Raw genomic sequence first — 23,945 nt, forward strand, 5'->3', positions numbered from 1 at the left:
CAGAAGGAAGCAAGAACAAATATAGAAAAAAAGTATTATGTCTTCTTTGTGATTGTGCTAAACAAAAAACTTGGCTGCTGTTCCAGAAGAGCAGATTATTTTTAAATGAATGTTGATTTAAACTGCATTGAAATTAACATAACTTAAGGGAACTGCAGCATCGAAGACTTAAAATTGTACTTTTATATCAAGTTTAGTGCAGTTTTAGTTTTTCATTAACCAAATATCTCAAGTAAGAAAATTCATTTATACAATGGATGGGAAAAGATATTGAACATAAATTGCTGAAGAATAAAAACATAGTATTGATATATGTAACACTATTGCTAGAAAACACATATTAAAGAAAATGTGTTTCAATGCTGTGTTAGGAAATTTTATTTGATTGATCTGTTCATACATTTATAATTTCCATAACTATGTATATTCCAAACTATAGGCCAGAATTCCATCCACATTTTACATCCACCTGTGTAAGGATATAACTCATCAATGATAAGGTTTCCATGAAGACTCAATGCTCTCCAGGACAATATCCTGCCTTGTTAAAATAATTGGTATTGAATGGAATGACCAGTCCCAGAATTCAGGACACATTGTCTATGAGATGGTGAAGATGTTAAATCAACCATAACTTTGGTGAAAAACAGACAGAGATTGCATGAGCATTCATATTTCTGTAGAATAAATAATAAGCTTTGTTAATATTTCATAAAGTATTTAAAATAAACATTGGGCAACTACAGGGCTAATGAACTAACTCTACATCTGCAGGAGTTTTATGATTACAAAGTAGCTCAGAAAGAATGATGATTCATTCTGTGTTACAGCTATTTTTTTTAAAGGTTTGATTATAATTCTTAAAAAGAAAATCCATCCTTATTGTTTATAAAATACTTTGAATTGAAAGATTTCATAAAGTATGGCACAATCTCCATAGAATTCAAGTCTAAATGATTTTTATTAGTGTACAACTAAACACAATTTTCTTTTTCAGACCATATGGTATTTCTTAGGAAATTGGTCATTTGCATTTATTCTGGATTTATTATGTTCCCTGGGAGAAGTGAAGTCATACCCATGCAAATACAGTAGTGAATAAGTTTATATCCAAATGTATATTTAGCTTTTAGCACACAGATACAGGCCATATATCCTGAACTCTTTTGCTTTAATAGCAATAGCCATCATAATACGATCCTGGCTTTCTTTCTCTTGTCATAATAAATCAGGCACCAAAACAAACAAACAAACAAACACTTGGGGCACGAGAGGGTTTATTTTGCTTACAATTCAGAGTCTAGAAGAGAGGGAAGTCAAGGCAGGGACTTGGAAGCAAGACCTGAGGCACACACCTTGGAGGAACCCTGTTTACTGGCTTGCTTTCCCTAGGTGGCTCAGTTACCCTTTATTATGAAGTTCAGGTCCACCAGCCTAGTGATGGCACCACCCATAGAGGACTGGATCCTCCTGCATCAATTAGCAGTTAGAATGTTCCCTCCAGACACACCCACAGGGCAAAGCGATGCAGAGTTTCTCAGTTGGCATTGTATCTTTCCAGGTTTGTGAAGACAACCTCCAAACTAGCCAGGAGAAATAACCTTAAAAATTGAAAATAAGTAAAAAGGGACAAAATCTGGATAAAGGACGATAACTCAATGCTATGCACTATCATTTTGAATCTCCTCTTCTGAGTGTTAAAATATGAAGAGTGGAATTGTATTAATTAATCCTAGAAGATCTGTCTGCATACTTTGTTTATATTTGCAATGACATTATGAGGCATTTGGAGTATTTGTAACTCAAAAAAAATAAATAATTACATAAGAGGTTAAGAAAGTGATATAGACTTGGTTATTTGCACAGCTGTGAAAGTAACTTAAACTCTTACATCTGAGTTCTAAATCCATGCCAATTAAATATACTTGGGAAGGTATTAGGTACAGTCTCAATAACCTGGTATTTTTATTACCAGTTCAGATAATCAAAATAGTCCTGAAATTTTAATCTCAGGCTAGTCAACAACCTTGGAGCTGATATGTAAATTTTAATAAAATTAAATAATTTTGTATCCATTAACCAATCCTGTATGTTTCTGCTGCAACTTTCCTCATTCTAATCTCTTAATTGACTAATGATGTTGAAACTGCCAGCCAAAGCAATTCACCTCTTGAAATTCACAAATTCTAGGTAACCATGAAACTCAACTGAAATATGAGACTATAAATATTACCTGGTAAATATGCAATTGTGTAAGGTCCCTAACTGAGAGCATAATATAAATTAAACTCTGAAATAGCATCTTTCATTCCATTGCTTACAGGAACTGAACCAGTCATGAGCAAGCTGGGTTTGATAGAACCTCATGCCTGTTCAAGCTCCTGAATCAAACAGGGTGAATGTCAGGTTAGCATCCAAGTGTTTCAGTGTGGCTTACATGGAGCCTTGTTGTGTTTGGGTAACACTCCCCCAGTTACCCCATTTCAGTACAAGCAGTGCTTGCTCTTCATTGGGCACTACCACAAAAACCAACTCATTGTATGAATCAGTTACCATGTCTGTTTCCTTCTACAAAGAATCTTCTTTAATTTGTCTTCTCGTCCAGTTTCCTGCATTGAGTTATTGGGTATTATGTGCATTAATAAATATGCATGGATAGATAAGAACAAGACTCATGATTTTTATCATTATTTATTAAAAAAACTATTCATTATGTAATATATATATATATATATATATATATATATGTATATATATGGCTTAAGATACTTTAAATTAGTTATGATGCATTTAGGATTATCCCATCAAAGTCTCACCTTATCATTGGAGAGTGCACACAGGGAGATTAGAACATTTGTTCAGATAGAGAATTTCACCTCAGAAAGAATATCAGGAAACCACTGGATTTTCCATCCCAGGTCCTCATCTGTGACCACGTCCAGGACTCAGGATTTCTCTCACTTTCTTGCCATGATCATAAGAATGTGAGCAGGATGTTTCGTGGACGCAATGTGGACAGTCAGAACTGCCTTATGATATGTTTTCTGATACTGATAGAGCTGACACAGATGGCTTTTAACAGCTGTATGAACAATCAGTCCCTCCCAACATTAGACTGTGGTTTAGATTTTCAGGTTTCTGGGAGTCTTTTTAGAAAGCCAAAAGCTGTTATTTATTAGGATTTTTGGTAAATATGAATTTAGTATATCATAATCATTACATCTTTTCTATTCCTTTCATTCTTTTACCTACATTTGCTATTTTTTGGTCTAAAACCATCTTGATCCTGCCCTTTCATGACTTTGTAGTTTATTTGTGTATATACATGTAACTTAACATTTTAATTGTTATATTAACAATACCAGATTCTACTAAAATTTCTGGTCATCAATATTATGAGATATACTTATTTTCTTGTGGTCTGTGATATTTCTCAGAAGCACTGCATTTATTTTTAGTCTAGAATCTGAGTATTGTTTCCATTAGGACATAGAGATCACCCTTTATTTTTCTCTTTACGCTATGTCCAGGATTCTGTGTTTTCTTCCTTTACAGTCTAGGAGCTTATGCCTTCCGGTTATTCAGGCACCTTTGTGTCCTTCATAAAATGGAAGGGAAGAAGCTTGTTGGGGTGAAGTGGGCTCCCAGGAACACAGTTTGCTTGAGTGCCAGGGTTAAATAAACCTTCTTCTGAAAGATGTTTTCAGTGATATAGCTCTTTTTATTCAGAAGTGTAATAGCTATTGTTGGTTGTCAACTTGACTACATCTGCAATGAACTACAATCCAGAAATGGAGGGTGCACCTGTGACCTAGCTCTTGAGGCTAGAAGCTTCTAACCTGGATCTTAACATGGAGATCTTGAGGCATAGTGGCCATGAAAAGCTTAGGTCCAGCCAAGGTAGTATGTGACTTAAATTCCAGAAGACTGAGGCAAGCAGAGCTCTGAGTTCAAGGTCAACCTGAGACAAAGCAAATTCCAGATGCAGGCATTGTGGTACATACCTTTTATCTGGGCCACACCTTCTGCTGAAGGCCTACACAAGGTCAATGGAAGAAGAAGGTTCACTTTTCCCTGTCTATTTGCACTTACTTGCCAGCATATCTGTTGGAACCTACTTCTCATTCAGGATTCCAGCTTATTCAGAACAAGTGAAACAGCCAGCCTTGTAGACTGAACAACTACTAGACTTTTGGACTTCCCATTCACAGATGCCCATTATTGGGTTAGCAGGACTACAAACTGTAAGTCATTACAATAAATTCACTTAACATACAGAGACATTGCGTAAGTTCTGTGATTCTAGGGAACCCTGACTAATACAGGGAATAATAAAGGATATATAAGCCTTGGGGAGTGGGTTGGGGTTTTTCAGGGTAAATGCACATTATTGGCTAGTACTGAGGTGCTTGAAGAGGAATTTGCATGAAGACGAATTCTTCATGCATGCTGGGCTTGTGTTTTATAGACATGTCACTATAGGGAGAAAGAAAGGTAAATCTGCAATTTGGCCACAGGGGTATATGACTACCTCAAAGGTGGTGAAGGTGGGTATTGAAAGGATATGTGCCCTGGAGCATGCAAGCCCAGAACAGGAAAGGAGTGATCCTTACTCCTGCTGGTCTCAAGATGAGATTTTCAGGGGTTTGTTACATCTTGATCTCACTCTTGCTCCAGGCTCACTCCTCCTAGTTGCACTTTCCCCACAATATTTAAACATTTGCTTTTTGAAAATGTGTATACCTATGTGAACAGGTGCTAACCATAGAAGCTAGAAGAATGTTGTCAATTAAAATCATCCCTTATGTATCAAGTTGTACAGAATACTGGATCAAGGTAGACCCAGTGTCAGGGAATATCAGGACAAAAAAATATATTGAGAAATAGATTAGGTAAAACTCATGCTCAAAGCGAACAGTGAATGATAGGAGACTTAAATGATTAGGTAACAGTACATTCTTCAGGAAATATGTGTTTTAGAGAGATGGCTTCCAAACTTGCCAACCTAAAATCTCATAGTTCCAATAATAGAGCATTCTAGACTTGAGTATGCATGCTGCTTCTATAAGAAATCAACAGAATCAAAGTTAAAGATGCATGGTATAGCAACTTAGCATATGATAATTTCCATTCTACTCAGATTACATAGACTCTTCAGTTGCATGTTCACTCAAGTCCCCAAGAGACAGAATATCTTTGTTCTGTTTTGAGCACACCTCTGTGAGTATACCTAGAAGATGGTTCCATAATGTCTTAACTGAATGGCAAAGACCTACCGTGAATATGGGCGGCATCATCCCATGGGTTGAGGTATCAGACCAAATAAAAAGCAGAAGCAACTAGAAGGTTAGGATTCATCTCTTTCTGTACCTAACTATTGATACCACGAAGGACTGTTCTTTCAAACTGAGTTAAAATATAGCCTTCCACTTCCGGCCCCTGAATGTTGCTTTTTATCTGCTGCTCTGTTATCATGATAAGAACAACTAATAAAAATATTAACAAATTTCTACAAGGGAGTAAATGGAGAAATGGCCTTACCTCAAAGATTCATATGTGATCTAACTGGTATCAACAAATAAACTTTTAATAAAGGTTTATACAATGATAAAAGTTTTACATAATCGGCCTCAAGTAAACTAAAATAGAAACCATGATATTTTCGTATTTAATTTGAAACAAGGGATGAGACAGACCATTTCCTTACCTATTCATTATGAAAATTCTCTTGAGAAAGGCTCCATTACAAAGTTTAGCAAATATACTCATATGGTGATATTTACATTAGCATTTTCCAAACTTATCTAAGGTGAGAAACACTTCTTTTACTAAATACTTTGTTCAAATGATGTATTTTGTCTGTGTTTATAGTTATGTGTGTAGGTATGAGAAGAAGTCTGTAGAGGGTGTCAGATGGCCTGAAGCTCTCTGTAGTAGGTACAAGTGCTTAAGAGCTATCTGTTATGAGTGATGGGGACTGAACTCAGGTCTTCTGGAATGATTGTAAGTGCTGTTGACTGCTGGACCATTTGTGTTAGTTACTTTTCTATTAGTGTGAAGAGATACCATGACCAAAGCATCTTTTACAAGAAACTGTTAAACTTGGGGGGCACTTGCTTACAGTTTCACAGAGTGAGTGTCATTCCCAACAAGGCAGGGAGCAAGACAGCAGGCAAGCAGGCACGGTGCTAGAGCAAGAGCTGAGAGCTCAACTCTGATCCACAAACAGCAGGCAGAAGGAGCCAACTGGTATCGGCTTTTGAAACATCAAAGTCCACCCCCAGTGACATACTTACTCCAACAAGGCCACACCTCCTAATCCTTCCCAAAACAGTTCCATCAGCAAGGAAACAAAACATTGAAAAACATGAGCATATGCAGGCCCCTCTTGCTCAAACCACCATACCATGTTTCTTACCCTCTTCGTCTTCCTCTTTTAATATAGGAATAAAGCATTATACTGCACAATTAATGATGCAAAGCACTAAATAGACATCTAGACTTATAAAATACAGTCAGCACATGTGGATCAAGTCTATACATGTAGAACATTCTGTGTTTCCCATTAAAATGTGCCCCTAAAGGTCCATAGTATGAAGTGTGAGGTCCCTGTCATTTGGAGGCTTGCCACAAATGAGTCACAGAAGAGCAGCTACTGCCTCCCTTTCTCTTTATGATTCTGGAGTTGCCTTGCTCTGTCCTCCTTCCTATCACACTCTTATGCATTGCCCACATCCAGACACAAAAGTTCCGAGATTCCATATTTATGAGTTAAACCCTATAAAACCATGAGCACAAACCAATATTTTCTCTTACTAAGTTGATCCTCTCACAAAGTCTCTCAAAGTAACAAATCTATGCTGCTTTTCCAGTGTAGGAATTGATGGCTTATTGGCTCAGTCATCTAGATATGCAGTCCCTAATCTCCATTTAAAAAGTATAAAAGAGAGGAAATGAATCCACTCAAAATTACTTACAGATTTTTAAAACTCCATTTCAAGTACCACATACTGTTGTTCGCAAGTGCATTTTATTAAAATTAGGCAATATAGTGGATATGGGATATGTTTACATTGCCATTATGGCCAGTTAGAAAGTCTAAGATGTTTATGTTCCAACCCGTTGCCATTTTATTTAGTTGTTTAAGGCTTCTGGCAAAATTCAAAAACTCTCTCCATACTTTTAGTGTTACAGTGGATTAGTCTCCAGTCAGGTGCATGACAAATGATTAGATCTTAATGTTAAATAGGAAGGAAAAGGCACCCCTTCAGGGTAACTGCTGCTTTAGTTCCTTGTGATAATTTAAGAAAGAGCATTAGGTAGTTCCAGTTGCCTGCTCCAAACTATTACAGCGATTCAAAGCTTCCTGAACAAAAAAATGCAAAAGCAAAAACAAAAATAAAAGACAATCCAGTTCTAACAGCAATCATCTGTGATGTAAAAAGCCATACAACTGCACTTCCCAAGTTTTCCTTTTTGCATTTTAAATGCTATGGAAGGTGATTTAGACAAAAGAAATGCTTTATTCTAAATGTACGCTTGGCATTGGAGATGATTTCTTTGGATTTGTTATCCAGCCAACAATGTTGGCCATTCTCTATGAATGCTAGTTAATTCTACAAAAGCATTGTTATCAAAACATGCTCATAATTTGCCTTATACAAGGCTAATATGATATAATAATGATACTGAGATAAATGTGGATTAATATTCTATCTAAGTGTACATACACACACACATACATACATACACACACATACACACACACACACACACACACACACACATTTCTCAGAATTCCAGTTAGAGGTCATTGACAAAAATTAAAGAAATACAGATAGGCATAAACATTGTAAATAATCAAATATTTTTGCTTTTCTAGGACAAGAAATCATACACAGAAAGTAACAATTATTAAGTCCATGTACACAGTCATACATGCAGTCAATGTTTTGTTTAAAAGATGAAAGCTCAGAAGTTGGGTTTTATAGTTCTAATTCTTAGGCTTCTTGCCCTACACCAATGATAGAATCTTATATTTACTATCCCTTTATCATCTATCAGAGGCCTTAAACTTCATACATATGAACTTTCCGGACATATCTACTGAAATAAAATGGCAGAAGCAAAACCAGCAAGGCAAAGTAATTTGCCTAAAATCACTTGTTTATTACTAGAAATGAGAATAAAAAGTACATCTGCTAACAATGTTGATTGTAATGCTATGCCTTATTCCAATTCATTCAAGTTCAAGGAAAACAGCACTGTGTCACCTTTCTCAGGGAGTTTTGAGCAAATAGGTACAATATTGGATGACTAGTATTACAGGTATTTACATACTTTTGGTAAAAAGTAGTAACTCTTCATTTGGCCCTTTCAAATAATAAAAAGAAGTATAATGCCTAACATTTCTGGCTTTAATTTGTGTGATCTGCTAACCTCTGCACCTAGGCATATTACCTACTGATGCAGTATCTATGCGACAACATCTGATGGTACCCAACCTCACTTAAAATCCCCTCTAGGGCCAAGAGACAATAAGAGTATCTAATATTCTTTTGTACTGTATGCTTTTTTACAGCGTTCTGTTCCAGATTCCTAGAGAACATCAAAATGTATCTGAGCATGGTCTTAAATTTATAGTCACCATGAATTCTGGGAACAGAAAAAGCATAATGGTGTCCAAAGATTGACACTCCAGGTAGAGAGCTATTCCCTATAACTGGGGAGATTATACCTTGGAGCAGCAGGAAGCATCTCGTGACAATAAATCTTCCCTTCTAGAAACAGCTTTCTTTCAGGCCAGTGGGAGAACCAGAACCAAGACAGTGATAAATCCAAGCATTTGCCAAAGATGGCTTCCTTAAGCACATCTTTAGTCTCATCCACAATGTTCTAATTGAATATGACATTTGTTATTATGCTCAAATATGGATTCTGCCACTTGTTCCTGTTCTTAGTATGCCACCTTGATTAAATCTTACCATGTTGCTTTTGACATCAAATTATCTTTTAAACTAGTGAACTGGGAATGAACATGGTTGATTCCCCTCCCACTGGGGCCAATAGAGATGAGACTTTTGCCCTAAAACCCTGATAACAAATTTAGCACTGAAAAATCATGAATTTTAATTGATGTAAAAGCGAGCATGTTTTACAATATGATTCAAATGATTAGAAATATTTTTATATTAATCCCTAAAAAATTAAAGTGTTTGACACATGTTTCTGTAGTTGGAATTGTTAATTTCCTTACATGTATCTATAACAGAGTGAACTTTGGAATTCAGTTTAGAATCTCATTATCTTGGAGAAGGAATCTATACTTTGTATTCTTGTACTACTTATTTCTGAAATCATTTTTACTTTCTTAAAAACCATTTTTACTACTAGTCTCTGTGTTGATTGACATGAAAGATTTCCTTATAATTGAGAGAAAGTTCACTTTGGCCATCAGGATTGGTCAAAGTGTGAACAATTGATTCAGGTAGATGTGATATATCCTAAAAGCCAAGGGTGCAGGGAATAACATATCTCTCTTAGTCTCAGTCATGCAGGTATGAATACAAAGAGTTTCCATTCCTGAGATTTGCAAGGCATGTAGCCAGATAGTCTATTGATGAATCCCTCCTTTACATTGGAAGCCCATGGACAAAGATGAGATCAACAATCTGATGAGCATTTGCATCAATGGAGAGAGCTTCCTTAACTCTTGTCTTAGTTCGGGTTTCACTGAACAGACACCATGACCAAGGCAACTCTTATAAGGACGACATTTAATTGGGGCTAGCTTACAGGTTCAGAGGTTCAGTCCAGTATCATCAAGAAGGGAGTGTGGCAGCATCCAGGCAGATATGATGTGGAAGGAACTGAGAATCCTACATCTTGTTTGAAGGCAAACAGTAGAAAACAGGCTTCCAGGCAGCTAGGAGGAGGGTCTTAAAGCCCATGCCCACAGTGGCACACCTATTCCAATAGGCCATCCCTCCTAACAGTGCCACTCCCTGGACCAAGCACATACAAACCATCACACTTTTCTCAAGTCTCTGGTTTACATACCTTCTTAGAGCTGCTATGTCACTGCCTCTGGAGATTGTCCAGTCTGCCAACACAGTCACCCCTAAGTGTATCTCTTTTCACCCATACACATGGGGAGACCTTCTTTATCTGCAACAACTTACTCTGAGTGACTTTCACTTGAGTGCTTAGTTTCAAAGTCATGTTGATTCTTTCTTGAACACACAGCTAGGGAGCCAGCTTTATTGGGTTTTTTGCATCAGCATCCACTAGTATCTTACCCATCCTCAAATTAGTTCATCACATCCCCTATCTTCTGGAACCCACTGCCTTTATGAAACTCTAGATGCTTCTGAGATATTTATTTTCTATAACCATTTCTGTCATTGCTCTGCTGTAGAGTCTAACCTAGATTCAAAGCTGTTGGAGGAAGGTAGTCTTGAGAAAGATGCATTCAAGTCTTAATGTAGCAAGACAGGAGAGAAAACAGGGATTCTATTTTTGAAGCAAAAAGAGAATTTTTCAGTGTTACTAAAAATTTATAAGGCGATTTGAAGAGAATGGTGCTTTTCTATCTTGATGGAGTGTGAAGAAGAATTGAACAGAAAAAAGAATTGTTGCAAGGACAAATAAAATTGAGAATTATGTATGTAAAAGGAAGAAATACTTCTGTGTTTAAAGGGCAAGAAGTCTGAGAAGACACAATGCTAATATTTTCCTTTTGTGTCTTTTTTGTAGTTAGATATATTTTAAAAAGCAAAGCAACTCCTTCTAATTTTAGCAACTTTATAATGTGTATTTTTAGAAATATCACATAATAATACTTCAGAGGTCAAAAATGAATACCACATGAAATTTTAAGTTGTAGAGTTGGATCGCTGGACACTAAACCATAATTTCTATGTAAATCACTACATACTGTTTTTTAATTATAAACAAGTAAATATTTCTTTACTATTTGTTATGCAATTGTAGATAAAGCATGTTTAGTCATTGGCTTTTTAAGTTCTTTTGAATATTAAATGAATTAATGGATGTAGTAGCAAATCTGAGTTGCACATGCAGTTCTCATATTAGACTAAAAAGAAGCAAATGCTTATAAATATGATTGTACTATATTCTAAAAAGTAAAATGTCCTAAAGGAAAAAATCATGGTGTTCAAGAGAGTGCACAGGGAAGACCCTTTGAAGACAGTGAGAAAAACATTACGAAGTAGAAGTGTTCAGAGTAATGCTCATATTAGCAGCTGCCACAAGGTGGGGAAATGCCTGAAAGTCTCCAAGGAAAGAAAGCAAGGTCTCAGTCAAAGAAGCCATGAGAAGAGCGTATGGTGTATGAAGGGAAAGGTGTAGATAGCCACTGGGCTAACTAAGACTTATATGCCAAGTCCACATCAAAGCCTAAAGAAGGTGAAGCGAAGTCACATGATCTCAGTTTTCAATGTTCAATATATTGGGTTGCTCTTGGCTGAATTTCCCAAAAAGTATCAAAAGCAGAAGTGTGAATAGAAGAAATTCCACATAGTTATAGTACTATTCAAAGAGAGAGGCATAACAGCTCTGTGAAATGTTGTAGAATTTATTTTTAATCCCAACCTATGGTTTCTATACTGCCTTTGACAATTTATTTCCCAGATAAAAGACATACATAGCCTTTATATTTAAAATACACCTTAAATACCACAAGAACTGGGAAGATACCTACCCTCTATGCTTTTAGAAGCTACTTTCCTATCGATAACCACAAGTTATTACTTATGATTTTTCATCAGGGCTGCTCTTAACTCTAATTGGTCATCCCTCAGAGTCATCTCCTAACCCACGGAAGCATCTCCTTCCTCCTGCATCTTCTCTCAGGCTTCTCTTCTGACCCCAAGCATGTGGAAAGCTAAACCCTACCTATGTCCTTCCTGGCCAGCTACTGTCTGTTGGCATCTTTTTTTATCAATCAGAAATAAAGAGTAGACAAGGTCACAGGTCTATGTATAGATTACGGTCTTGAGGGCCTGTATTTAGCATTACAATAGACAACAAGACCAAAATTTAACAGACTATGGAGATAATGAAGTTAAAACCTATCAGCTAGGTTTAAGTGTTTGAGAGATACATCTGAGAAGAGTTGAAGGATGAATGTGGGGACAGATTTAGAGGAAGATAGAATGATTTATTTATGGAAATGTTAAGGTAAATAGAGACTATAAAGTCAGGTGAGCGAAATACTGATGCTTAATGCTTAATGCAGAGCTGAAAGATTTGAGCTTGGGTTTGGTTGTCCAGGCCAGTGAGAAGTAACTGGAGCGTTGTAATTTTCATGCCAACACTCAACATAAAGCACTGATCAGAGAAAACCTGTCCTACCCCCGTGGAAAAGTGGCTCCATAGTCTGCCTAACAGCTCAGGAAAGCATCAAGAAACCAATCCCATAGGAATGGAAGCCTTTTATCTAGTTAAAGGTCTATAATTTATTATCAGAAATGTCTCTGTGCTTGACATATGCATATCCCTGGAAAAATAAAACTGGGCTTTTGAGCAAATTACAAATTTGCTTCACATTTAAAGATGCGACCTGTCAGGAAGGAAGAGTTAGGTACGAGACCTCAAAGGCCAGACCTGGTAACTTGCTGGAATGAGTTTGGTGTGGGAGGGGATGGAGAAAGGGATGGAGAAAATGAGAAAGGGAAGGGAAGAGGAGAGAGAAGACAGAGAGGAAGAATAAAGGGGCAGACTGGAAGTGGAGAAAGTGGGAGAAGGGAAGAAAATGAAATAGAAGGGCAAAGAAGCAAGTGGTAGGAAGAGAATGGAGAGGAGAGGGAGAGGGAAGGGGAGGGGGAGGGGAATGATAACTAAAAGTAGGAGATGGGGTGAGGGAGAGAGGAAGGAGAAGGAGAGTTAAAGACAGCTAGAGAAGAGGCAAGGAGAGAAATAAGGAGGAAGTGGAGGAGGAGGAAGAAGAGGAAAGGAGGAGGAGGAGAAAAGGAGAGGAGGGAGAGAAGGACAAAGGGAGGAGAGGATAGGAAAGGGACAGAAATGGAAAGAATGGGAAGGGAAGAGAGGGGTGGAGAAAGATGGAGAGAGGTAAGGAAGATGTAGTAGAGAGGATACAGGGGAGGGGAGAGGAGAGAGACTAGAAGGATGGATGAGATGGTAGGAAACAGGGGACTAGAAAAAGAGGGAGAGCAAACTGGGAAGGAAGTTGTAAAGAGAACTGTGAAGCAACAGGGAATGAATCTACACTGACGATACCCCAACTTTTTGTTACTGAGGTAAACTTTATATTAAGGTCATGAGAACAATCACACTGCACCCAACAGGTTTATAAAAACCAGAGCCTACTTGAGCACAGAGGACATTTCTTGCCTGTATGTATTCTGAAAGGGATGGTGCTCTTCAAAAGATCATTTCTACCTGAAATATAACCAGGCTTAGGTGCTTGAACTTGCTGGTAATAAAATTTAAATTCACTTGAAAAAAAGCTTTAAATGTTAGCTGACACGAAATCCCCAAGTGAACCCACAGACACTGAAATTTCAAAATCTATTTCACATAGATGTAGCTAGGTTTTAAAACGAATCTGTTTTCTTTTTTCATAAGATTATATTATCATCATCACCTGATTTTATCTTACTGCTTACCATTCACAGTGTCGACATGTACACAGGAAATTGTGTTTTTGTAAAAGCCAGTACATAAAAGGCACTTGTCACCTTCTCATTGTCAAATGGGAGAATTGATTTTAGATGGCAAAAACAGCCTCCTAAATAGCTACTACAGAGTAGTAGCATAATATAAAAAAGTTCTGAAGGAGATGGATGCTTTTTTAAAATAACATCTGAAACAATAAAATAGATAAGCTACAACTTGCAAATAAATATATTAATCTTGACTTCTGAATTCTTAGAACTTTACTGATACTGATACTATTAAATTAAAAAAAATACACTATTGCTCTGTAGTATTGCTTGAGGTCAGGGATACTGATTCCCCCAGAATTTCTTTTGTTGTTGAGAATAGTTTTAGCTATCCTGGGTTTTTTGTTATTGCAGATGAATTTGAGAATTGCTCTTTCTAACTCTATGAAGAACTGAGTTGGGATTTTGATGGGTATTACATTCAATCTGTACATTGCTTTTGGCAACATGGCCATTTTAACTATATTGATCTTGCCAATACATGAGCATGGGAGATTTTTCCATTTTCAGAGGTCTTCTTCCATTTCCTTCTTCAGAGACTTGAAGTTCTTGTCATACAGATGTTTCACTTGTTTGGTCAGAGTCACACCAAGGTACTTTATATTGTTTGTGCCTATTGTGAAGGGTGTCATTTCCATAATTTCTTTCTCAGCCTGCTTATCCTTTGGCTATTGGTAGAGTGACAGGCAGGCAGATCAATGGAATAGGATTGAAGATCTGGAAATGAACCCACACACCTATGGTCACTTGATTCTAAACAAAGGGGCTGAAAACATCCAGTGGAAAAAAGATAGCCTTTTCAACAAATGGTACTGGTTCAACTGGAGGTCAGCATGCAGAAGATGCGAATTGATTCATCCTTATCTCCTTGTACTAAGCTCAACTCCAAATAGATCAAGGACCTCCACATAAAGCCAGACACTCTGAAGCTAATAGAAAAGAAACTGGGGAAGACCCTTGAGGATGTTGGTAAGGGGGAAAGTTCCTGAACAGAACATCAATAGCTTATGCTCTAAGATCAAGAATTGACAAATGGGACCTCATAAAATTACAAAGTTTCTGTAAGGCAAAGGACACCATCAAAAGGACAAATCAGCAACCAACAAATTGGGAAAAATTCTTCACCAACCCTACATCTGACAGAGGGTTAATATCCAATATATACAACGAACTCAAGAAATTAGACCCCAGAAAACCAAATAACCCTATTAAAAAATGGGGTACAGAGCTAAACAAAGAATTTTCACCTGAAGAACTTCAGAGGGCTGAGAAGCATCTTAAAAAATGCTCAACATCATTAGTCATTAGGGAAATGCAAATCAAAACAACCCTGAGATTTCACCTCACACCAGTCAGAATGGCTAAGATTAAAAACTCAGGAGACAGCAGGTGTTGGCAAGGATGTGGAGAAAGAGGAACACTCCTCCACTGCTGGTGGGGTTGCAAATTGGTACAACCACTCTGGAAATCAGTCTGCCGCTTCCTCAGAAAACTGGGCACATCACTTCTAGAGGATCCTGCTATACTACTCCTGGGCATATACCCAGAGGATTCCCCAGCATGTAATAAGGATACATGCTCCACTATGTTCATACCAGCCCTATTTATAATAGCCAGAATATGGAAAGAATCCAGGTATCCCTCAACAGAGGAATGGATACAAAAAATGTGATATATATATATATATATATATATATATATATATATACATACACACACACAATGGAGTACTATTCAGCCATTAGAAACAATGAATTCATGAAATTCTTAGACAAATTGATGGAGCTAGAGAATATACTAAGTGAGGCAACCCAGTCTCAAAAGATCAATCATGGTTTTCACTCACTAATAAGTGGATATTAGCCTAGAAAATGGGAATACCCAAAACATAATCCACACATCAAATGATGTCCAAGGAGGACAGAGGAGTGGCCCCTGGTTATGGAAAGACTCAGTGTAGAAGTATAGGGCAAAACCAGAACAGGGAAGTGGAAAGGGGTGGATGGGGGAATAGAGGGAGGGAAGAGGGCTTATGGGACATTCAGGGAGTGGGAAGCCAGAAAAGGGGAAATCATTTGAAATGTAAATAAAAATATATTGAATAAAAAATTAAAAAAATGGGCGGCGGCGGCGGCGGCGGCGGCGGCAGCAGCAGCAGCAGTGGCTGCTCCAGCTGAAGGGCCATCAGCAGTGGAACCAAGGCGTCACAGGGACCAGTTAGGCCCTGCGCCCACGACCACTGACCTTCGCTGACCAGCCGGACAGCAAGCAGCTGCAGTTGTGCGGCGCCTTTCCTGCACGGAGGCCACTTCAGAACTCGGCCTCCCACCAGTCAGGAGAGGAGCATCCATCTTGGTTCCGTACTCCAGGAATCGGACAGACTGAGATCCAGATCAGTCTGGGCAGCAGCATTACATCTCCAAGTCCTGCAAGTGGCTAGCTGGGCTTCCGGGCGGCCAGCTGGGAGAAGTCAGTGTGCTCCAGTGAATCCAGCTGGCCCCAGCGGGAGCCTTCGGGTGCCTGCTTTGGGATCTGAACAGCCTGGGCAGCAGCACACTGTCTACAAGCAGTGCAGGAGGTAAGCTGTGCACCAGAGGCCAACTGGGAAGGGGCAGCTTGCACTGGTGAGTCCAGCACTGAGAAGATAAACTAACACCAGTGAGATCTAGATGGCAAAAGGCAAACGCAGGAACGTCACTAACAGAAATCAAGGCAATATGGCAACATCTGAACCCAATTCTCCTCTACCAACATGTCCTGGATACCCCATCACACCAGTAAAACAAGATTTGGATTTAAAATCACTGGTCATGATGCTGGTACAGGAACACATGAAGGTCATACATAAAGAAATTCAGGAGACAATGGATCAAAAGTTAGAAGCCCTTGCAAGGGAAACACAAAAATCATTGAAAGAAATCCAGGAGAATACAAAAGCCAACAAGGAGGAAATGCAAAAAACACTTAAAGAGATACAGGAGAACTTTGGTCAACAGGCTGAGGTCATGAAAGACGAAACACAAAAATCTCTTAAAGAAATACAGGAGAACTTTGGTCAACAGGCTGAGCTCATGAAAGAGAAAACACAAAAATCTCTTAAAGAATTACAGGAAAACACAAACATGCAAGTGAAGGAGCTAAGCAAAACCATCCAGGATCTAAAATCAGAAGTAGAAACAACTAAGAAAACTCAAAGGGAGACAACTTTGGAGATAGAAAGCCTTGGGAAGAAATCAGGGGACAGAGATACAAATATCAACAACAGAATACAAGAGATAGAAGAAAGAATCTCAGATGCTGAAGATTCCATAGAAACCATGGACTCAACAGTTAAAGAAAATGCAAAATGCAAAAAGCTTGTAACCCAAAATATCCAGGAAATCCAGGACACAATGAGAAGACCAAACCTAAGGATTATAGGCATAGAGGAGAGTGAAGATTTACAACTTAAAGGGCCAGCAAATATCTTCAATAAAATTATGGAAGAAAACTTCCCTAACCTAAAGAGAGAGATGCCCATGAATATACAAGAAGCCTACAGAACTCCAAACAGACTGGACCAGAACAGAAATACTTCCCGTCACATAATAATCAAAACACCAAATGTTCTAAACAAAGAAAGAATACTAAAGGCAGTAAGAGAAAAAGGCCAAGTAACATATAAAGGAAGACCTATCAGAATCACAGCAGACTTTTCACCTGAGACTATGAAGGCTAGAAGGTCCTGGGCAGATCTCATGCAGACTCTAAGAGAACACAAATGCCAACCAAAACTACTATATCCAGCAAAACTCTCAATCACCATAGATGGAGAAACTAAGATATTTCATGACAAAACCAAGTTTACCCAATATCTATCCACAAACCCGGCCCTAAAAAGGATAATAGGAGGACAACACCAACACAAGGAGGGAAACTTCACCCTGGAAAAAGCAAGATAGTAACCTTTCATCAAACCCAAAAGAAGTTAAGCATTAAAATTTAAAAAATAACGTCAAAAATGATAGGAAGTAACAATCACTATTCCTTAATATCTCTTAACATCAATGGACTTAATGCCCCAATAAAAAGACACAGACTAACTGAATGGATACGTAAACAGGACCCTACATTTTGCTGCTTACAGGAAACACACCTCAGGGTCAAAGACAAACACTACCTTAGAGTAAAAGGCTGGAAGACAATTTTACAAGCAAATGGTCTCAGGAAACAAGCTGGAGTAGCCATTTTAATATCAGATAAAATTGACTTTCAACCCAAAGTCATCAAAAGAGACCCTGAGGGACACTTCTTGCTGGTCAAAGGAAAAATACAAAAAGAAGAACTGTCAATCCTGAACATCTATGCCCCAAATGCAAGGGCACCCTCTTTCGTAAAAGAAACTTTATTAAAACTAAAAGCACACATTGCACCTAACACAATAATTGTGGGTGACTTCAACACTGCACTTTCCTCAATGGACCGATCAGGAAAACAGAAACTAAACAGGGACACAATGAAACTAATTGAAGCTTTGGACCAATTAGATTTAACAGATATATATAGAACATTCTATCCTAAAACAAAAGAATATACCTTTTTCTCAGCACCTCATGGTACGTTCTCCAAAATCGACCATATAATTGGTCACAAGACAGACCTCAACAAATATAAGAAGATCGAACTAATCCCATGCCTCCTATCTGATCACTATGGAGTAAAAGTGGTCTTCAATAGCAACAGAAACAACAGAAAGCCCACATACACGTGGAAACTGAACAATACTCTACTCAATGATACCTTGGTCAAGGAAGAAATAAAGAAAGAAATTAAAGACTTTTTAGAACACAATGAAAATGAAAACACAACATACCCAAATCTATGGGACACAATGAAAGCAGTGCTAAGAGGAAAACTCATAGCCCTGAGTGCCTCCAAAAAGAAAATGGAGAGAGCATACATTACCAGCTTAATGACACACCTGAAAGCCCTGGAACAAAAAGAAGCTATTTCGCCCAGGAGGAGTAGAAGGCAGGAAATCATCAAACTCAGGGCCGAAATCAATCAAGTAGAAACAAAGAGAACCATACAAAAAATCAACAATACCAGGAGCTGGTTCTTTGAGAAAATCAACAAGATAGATAAACCCTTAGCCAGAATGACCAAAGGGCACAGAGAAAGTATCCAAATTAACAAACTTAGAAATGAAAAGGGAGATATAACAACGGAAACTGAGGAAATCCAAAAAATCATCAGATCCTACTACAAGAGTCTATACTCAACACAACTGGAGAATCTGGAGGAAATGGACAATTTCCTTGACAGATACCAAATACCAAAATTAAATCAGGACCAACTAGACCATCTAAACAGTCCCATAATGCCTAAAGAAATAGAAGGAGTCATAGAAAGTCTTCCAACCAAAAAAAGCACAGGACCAGACGGCTTCAGTGCAGAATTCTACCAGACCTTCAAAGAAGAGTTAACACCAATACTCTTCAAACTATTCCACAAAATAGAAACAGAAGGAACACTACCCAATTCCTTCTACGAAGCCACAATTACGCTGATACCAAAGCCACACAAAGATCCAACAAAGAAAGAGAACTTCAGACCAATTTCCCTTATGAACATCGATGCAAAAATACTCAATAAAATTCTTGCCAACCGAATCCAAGAACACATCAAAACGATCATCCACCATGATCAAGTAGGCTTTATCCCGGGAATGCAGGGTTGGTTCAATATACGGAAATCCATCAATACAATCCACTACATAAACAAACTCAAAGAACAAAACCACATGGTCATTTCATTGGATGCTGAAAAAGCATTTGACAAAATTCAGCATCCCTTCATCCTTAAAGTCTTGGAGAGAACAGGAATTCAAGGCCCATACCTAAACATACTAAAAGCAATATACAGCAAACCGGTAGCCAGCATCAAACTAAATGGAGAGAAACTTGAAGCAATCCCACTGAAATCAGGGACCAGACAAGGCTGCCCCCTTTCTCCTTATCTTTTCAATATTGTACTTGAGGTACTAGCTCGGGCAATTCGACAACATAAGGAGGTCAAAGGGATACAAATTGGAAAGGAAGAAGTCAAACTATCATTATTTGCAGACGACATGATCGTCTACCTAAGTGACCCAAAGAACTCCACTAGAGAGCTCCTACAGCTGATAAACAACTTCAGCAAAGTGGCAGGTTATAAAGTCAACTCAAGCAAATCAGTGGCCTTCCTATACTCAAAGGATAAGCAGGCTGAGAAAGAAATTAGGGAAATGACCCCCTTCACAATAGCCACAAACAGTATAAAGTATCTTGGGGTGACTCTTACCAAACATGTGAAAGGTCTGTATGACAAGAACTTCAGGACTCTGAAGAAGGAAATGGAAGAAGACCTCAAAAAATGGGAAAACCTCCCATGCTCATGGATCGGCAGAATCAATATAGTTAAAATGGCCATTTTGCCTAAAGCACTATACAGATTCAATGCAATACCCATCAAAATCCCAACTCAATTCTTCACAGAGTTAGAAAGAGCAATTATCAAATTCATCTGGAACAACAAAAAACCCAGGATAGCTAAAACTATTCTCAGCAACAAAAGGAAATCTGGGGGAATCAGTATCCCTGACCTCAAGCAATACTACAGAGCAATAGTGTTAAAAACTGCATGGTATTGGTACAGTGACAGGCAGGAGGATCAATGGAACAGGATTGAAGATCCAGAAATGAACCCACACACCTATGGCCACTTGATCCTCGACAAAGAGGCTGAAAACATCCAATGGAAAAAAGATAGCCTTTTCAACAAATGGTGCTGGTTCAACTGGAGGTCAGCATGCAGAAGAATGCGAATTGATCCATCCTTGTCTCCTTGTACTAAGCTCAAATCCAAATGGATCAAGGACCTCCACATAAAGCCAGACACTCTGGAGCTAATAGAAAAAAAACTGGGGAAGACCCTTGAGGACATCGGTACAGGGAGAAAGTTTCTGAACAGAACACCAATAGCGTATGCTCTAAGAGCAAGAATTGACAAATGGGACCTCATAAAATTACAAAGTTTCTGTAAGGCAAAGGACACCATCAAGAGGACAAATCGGCAACCAACAAATTGGGAAAAGATCTTCACCAATCCTACATCAGATAGAGGGCTAATATCCAATATATATAAAGAACTCAAGAAGTTAGACTCCAGAAAACCAAACAACCCTATTAAAAAATGGGGTACAGAGTTAAACAAAGAATTCTCACCTGAAGAACTTCGGATGGCGGAGAAGCATCTTAAAAAATGCTCAACTTCATTAGTCATTAGGGAAATGCAAATCAAAACAACCCTAAGATTTCATCTTACACCAGTCAGAATGGCTAAGATTAAAAATTCAGGAGACAGCAGGTGTTGGAGAGGGTGTGGAGAAAGAGGAACACTCCTCCACTGCTGGTGGGGTTGCAAATTGGTACAACCACTCTGGAAATCAGTCTGGCGGTTCCTCCGAAAACTGGGCACCTTACTTCCAGAAGATCCTGCTATACCACTCCTGGGCATATACCCAGAAGACTCCCCACCATGTAATAAGGATACATGTTCTACTATGTTCATAGCAGCCCTATTTGTAATTGCCAGATGCTGGAAAGAACCCAGGTATCCCTCAACAGAAGAGTGGATGCAAAAAATGTGGTATATCTACACAATGGAGTACTATTCAGCCATTAGAAACAATGAATTCATGAAATTCTTAGGCAAATGGATGGAGCTAGAGAATATCATACTAAGTGAGGTAACCCAGACTCAAAAGGTGAATCATGGTATGCACTCACTAATAAGTGGATATTAACCTAGAAAACTGGAATACCCAAAACATAATCCACACATCAAATGAGGTACAAGAAGAAAGGAGGAGTGGCCCCTGGTTCTGGAAAGACTCAGTGAAACAGTATTCAGCAAAACCAGAACGGGGAAGTGGGAAGGGGTGGGTGGGAGGACAGGGGAAGAGAAGGGGGCTTGCGGGACTTTCGGGGAGTGGGGGGGCTAGAAAAGGGGAAATCATTTGAAATGTAAATAAATTATATCAAATAATAAAAAAAAAGAAAGTAAATAATACCTAAAAAAAAAAAAAAAAAAATTAAAAAATAGAATTTATACTACCCTAAATATTACTATGACCAGGTTATTAAATTTTCCCAGCAAACAAAAGGTATTTTAAAAGTTATGTTATATGTTTATAAGTGCATTTAATATAAGCATATAATATAAAGTCAAATTTTATTATCTATAAGATATACATAGAAACACATAGCTATTTTGGATTTGGATGATTTTTCTTCTGAGATAAGTTTTTCACTAGGTAGCAGAGGATGGCCCCCAAACAAATAGCCCCCCTGCTTCATTTTCTTTAGTAGTAACAATACAAGTGCAGGTAGCCATGCATGGCTGGTATGCATTTTGTATGAAGAAAAGTAATTTAGGCTAAAACCATTAAGTAGGTTTTCATTGTCTGAATTTATCCACCTCATTTTCTGTATTTGATTTTTGCAGACCAGTTGTCTCGGCTGTTATGAGACATTGCTGCTCAATGTGTTATGAGACTATCTGATCATTTAGTAAAAGTATACATATAAATTATATTGCGCTTGTATCGTATTTCTATGGCATAAGACAATTTATGACTGAGCGGCTGTTTAATGATTAAACATTTAAGGGTATAAGTATGTTGATAGTAAACAACAGGTTTTATGATTATGGCACAGTATATATGTCTTAATTTAGGATATGCTAAAATCTGTGTAAAGCCTTTAGGACATTTTTCTCTGATGTTCTTCATGTGTCTAATTGTTCAGGAAAGGTCATTCAGCCCATAAATCCTGCAATATTTTGTTTGCTAAGTGGCATCGACTATAATTTGCATTTTCTTACTGTACTAGGAATAACAATAAACTGACAGTGATGGCAATAAGCTTGGTAATATAGAGATGAGTACAGATTTTTGTTTTAATAAATGAGGCAGTGTTTTACCCGGGCAACATCTACTGTTCAAGTGTGCTGATGTTCCAAAAGTTTGTGTTGTATTCATTATCATTAAAACCTGTTGAGTCAAAGCAATGCTTGAAATCTCAGGTCACAACGAAGCAATTAGAAACACCAGTATCAGATCCTTTTTAAGCCCCATTAATAATAATGATAGAACTTCTGGACAGAATTGTATTCCTGTCCCACACTCAAAAATTTCTAATATAACTCACCAGAAACCCCATTCTAATCTAAACCTCTCTCTGATGAAGATTTTCACAGGCCCCAAAACTCAGTCAATTATATCAATTCAGAATAAGGTAAATTCAAATATGATTTGTAGATAATTTTTAAAATGTAGCATATGGTTGGGGAGATACTTCAGTGCAGAGAGTGTTTGCCTTGAACCAGATTGAGGACTTGGGCTCCATCCCCAGAAGCTATGTAAACAGCTACATGGTGGCATGTAGGAGGACAATTTTGCTTTTTGTATAATGCAATGCACAATATCCTTTAAACTAACAGACCAATCTTGTTTTATTTGTTAAACCAATGATTCTTTCTGTGCACAGGTGTTGGCGAAGTTCTATTACAAAAAAGGGAGGCAGAAATTGCCATAGACCTCTCGACTGCATGTTGCTATTCCTACAACTAGTTTTCCAGTCATTGGACAAGCTATTGACTCTAACAGGCATGCGTTGCATGTTGTTTAAACAGTATTGGTAACTATATCATTGAATGCTGACTCTCTACCTAAATGAGCAAAGCAGGATTCAAACTAAGAGATGTTCTCCTTGTCCCTGTCCCTGTCCCTCTCTCCTTTCCTCCTGCCTTCCTTCCCCACCCTCTGACTTTTGGTAACTTGTAGACCAGGCTAGCCCCAAGCATACAAAGATCTACCTGCTTCTAACTCCACTGGGATTATATCATGGAAATAATATAAGGGCCAGGGAGATGGTCAGTATTTAAAGGGTCTTCCTGCTAAGCTTGAATAATGAGTTTGATTCCCAGAATCAACATGTATAAGGAAAGGACTGACTCACACAAGTTCTTTCTCACCTCCACATATGTGCTGCAGAATGAGCACTGAGAATGAATTAACAGGCATGACAAATAAATAAATACCCTAATGAAACATAAGTAAGTGTATAGATACTGTCTGGCATAAAACTAGAGAAAAAATATACTAACATAGGAGCCTTAATTATATACATGAAATAGGGATTTGTTCCAGGCCTCTTC

Source organism: Apodemus sylvaticus, chromosome 19 (assembly GCF_947179515.1).
Source record: "Apodemus sylvaticus chromosome 19, mApoSyl1.1, whole genome shotgun sequence".
In the NCBI taxonomy this organism is placed as follows: Eukaryota; Metazoa; Chordata; class Mammalia; order Rodentia; family Muridae; genus Apodemus; species Apodemus sylvaticus.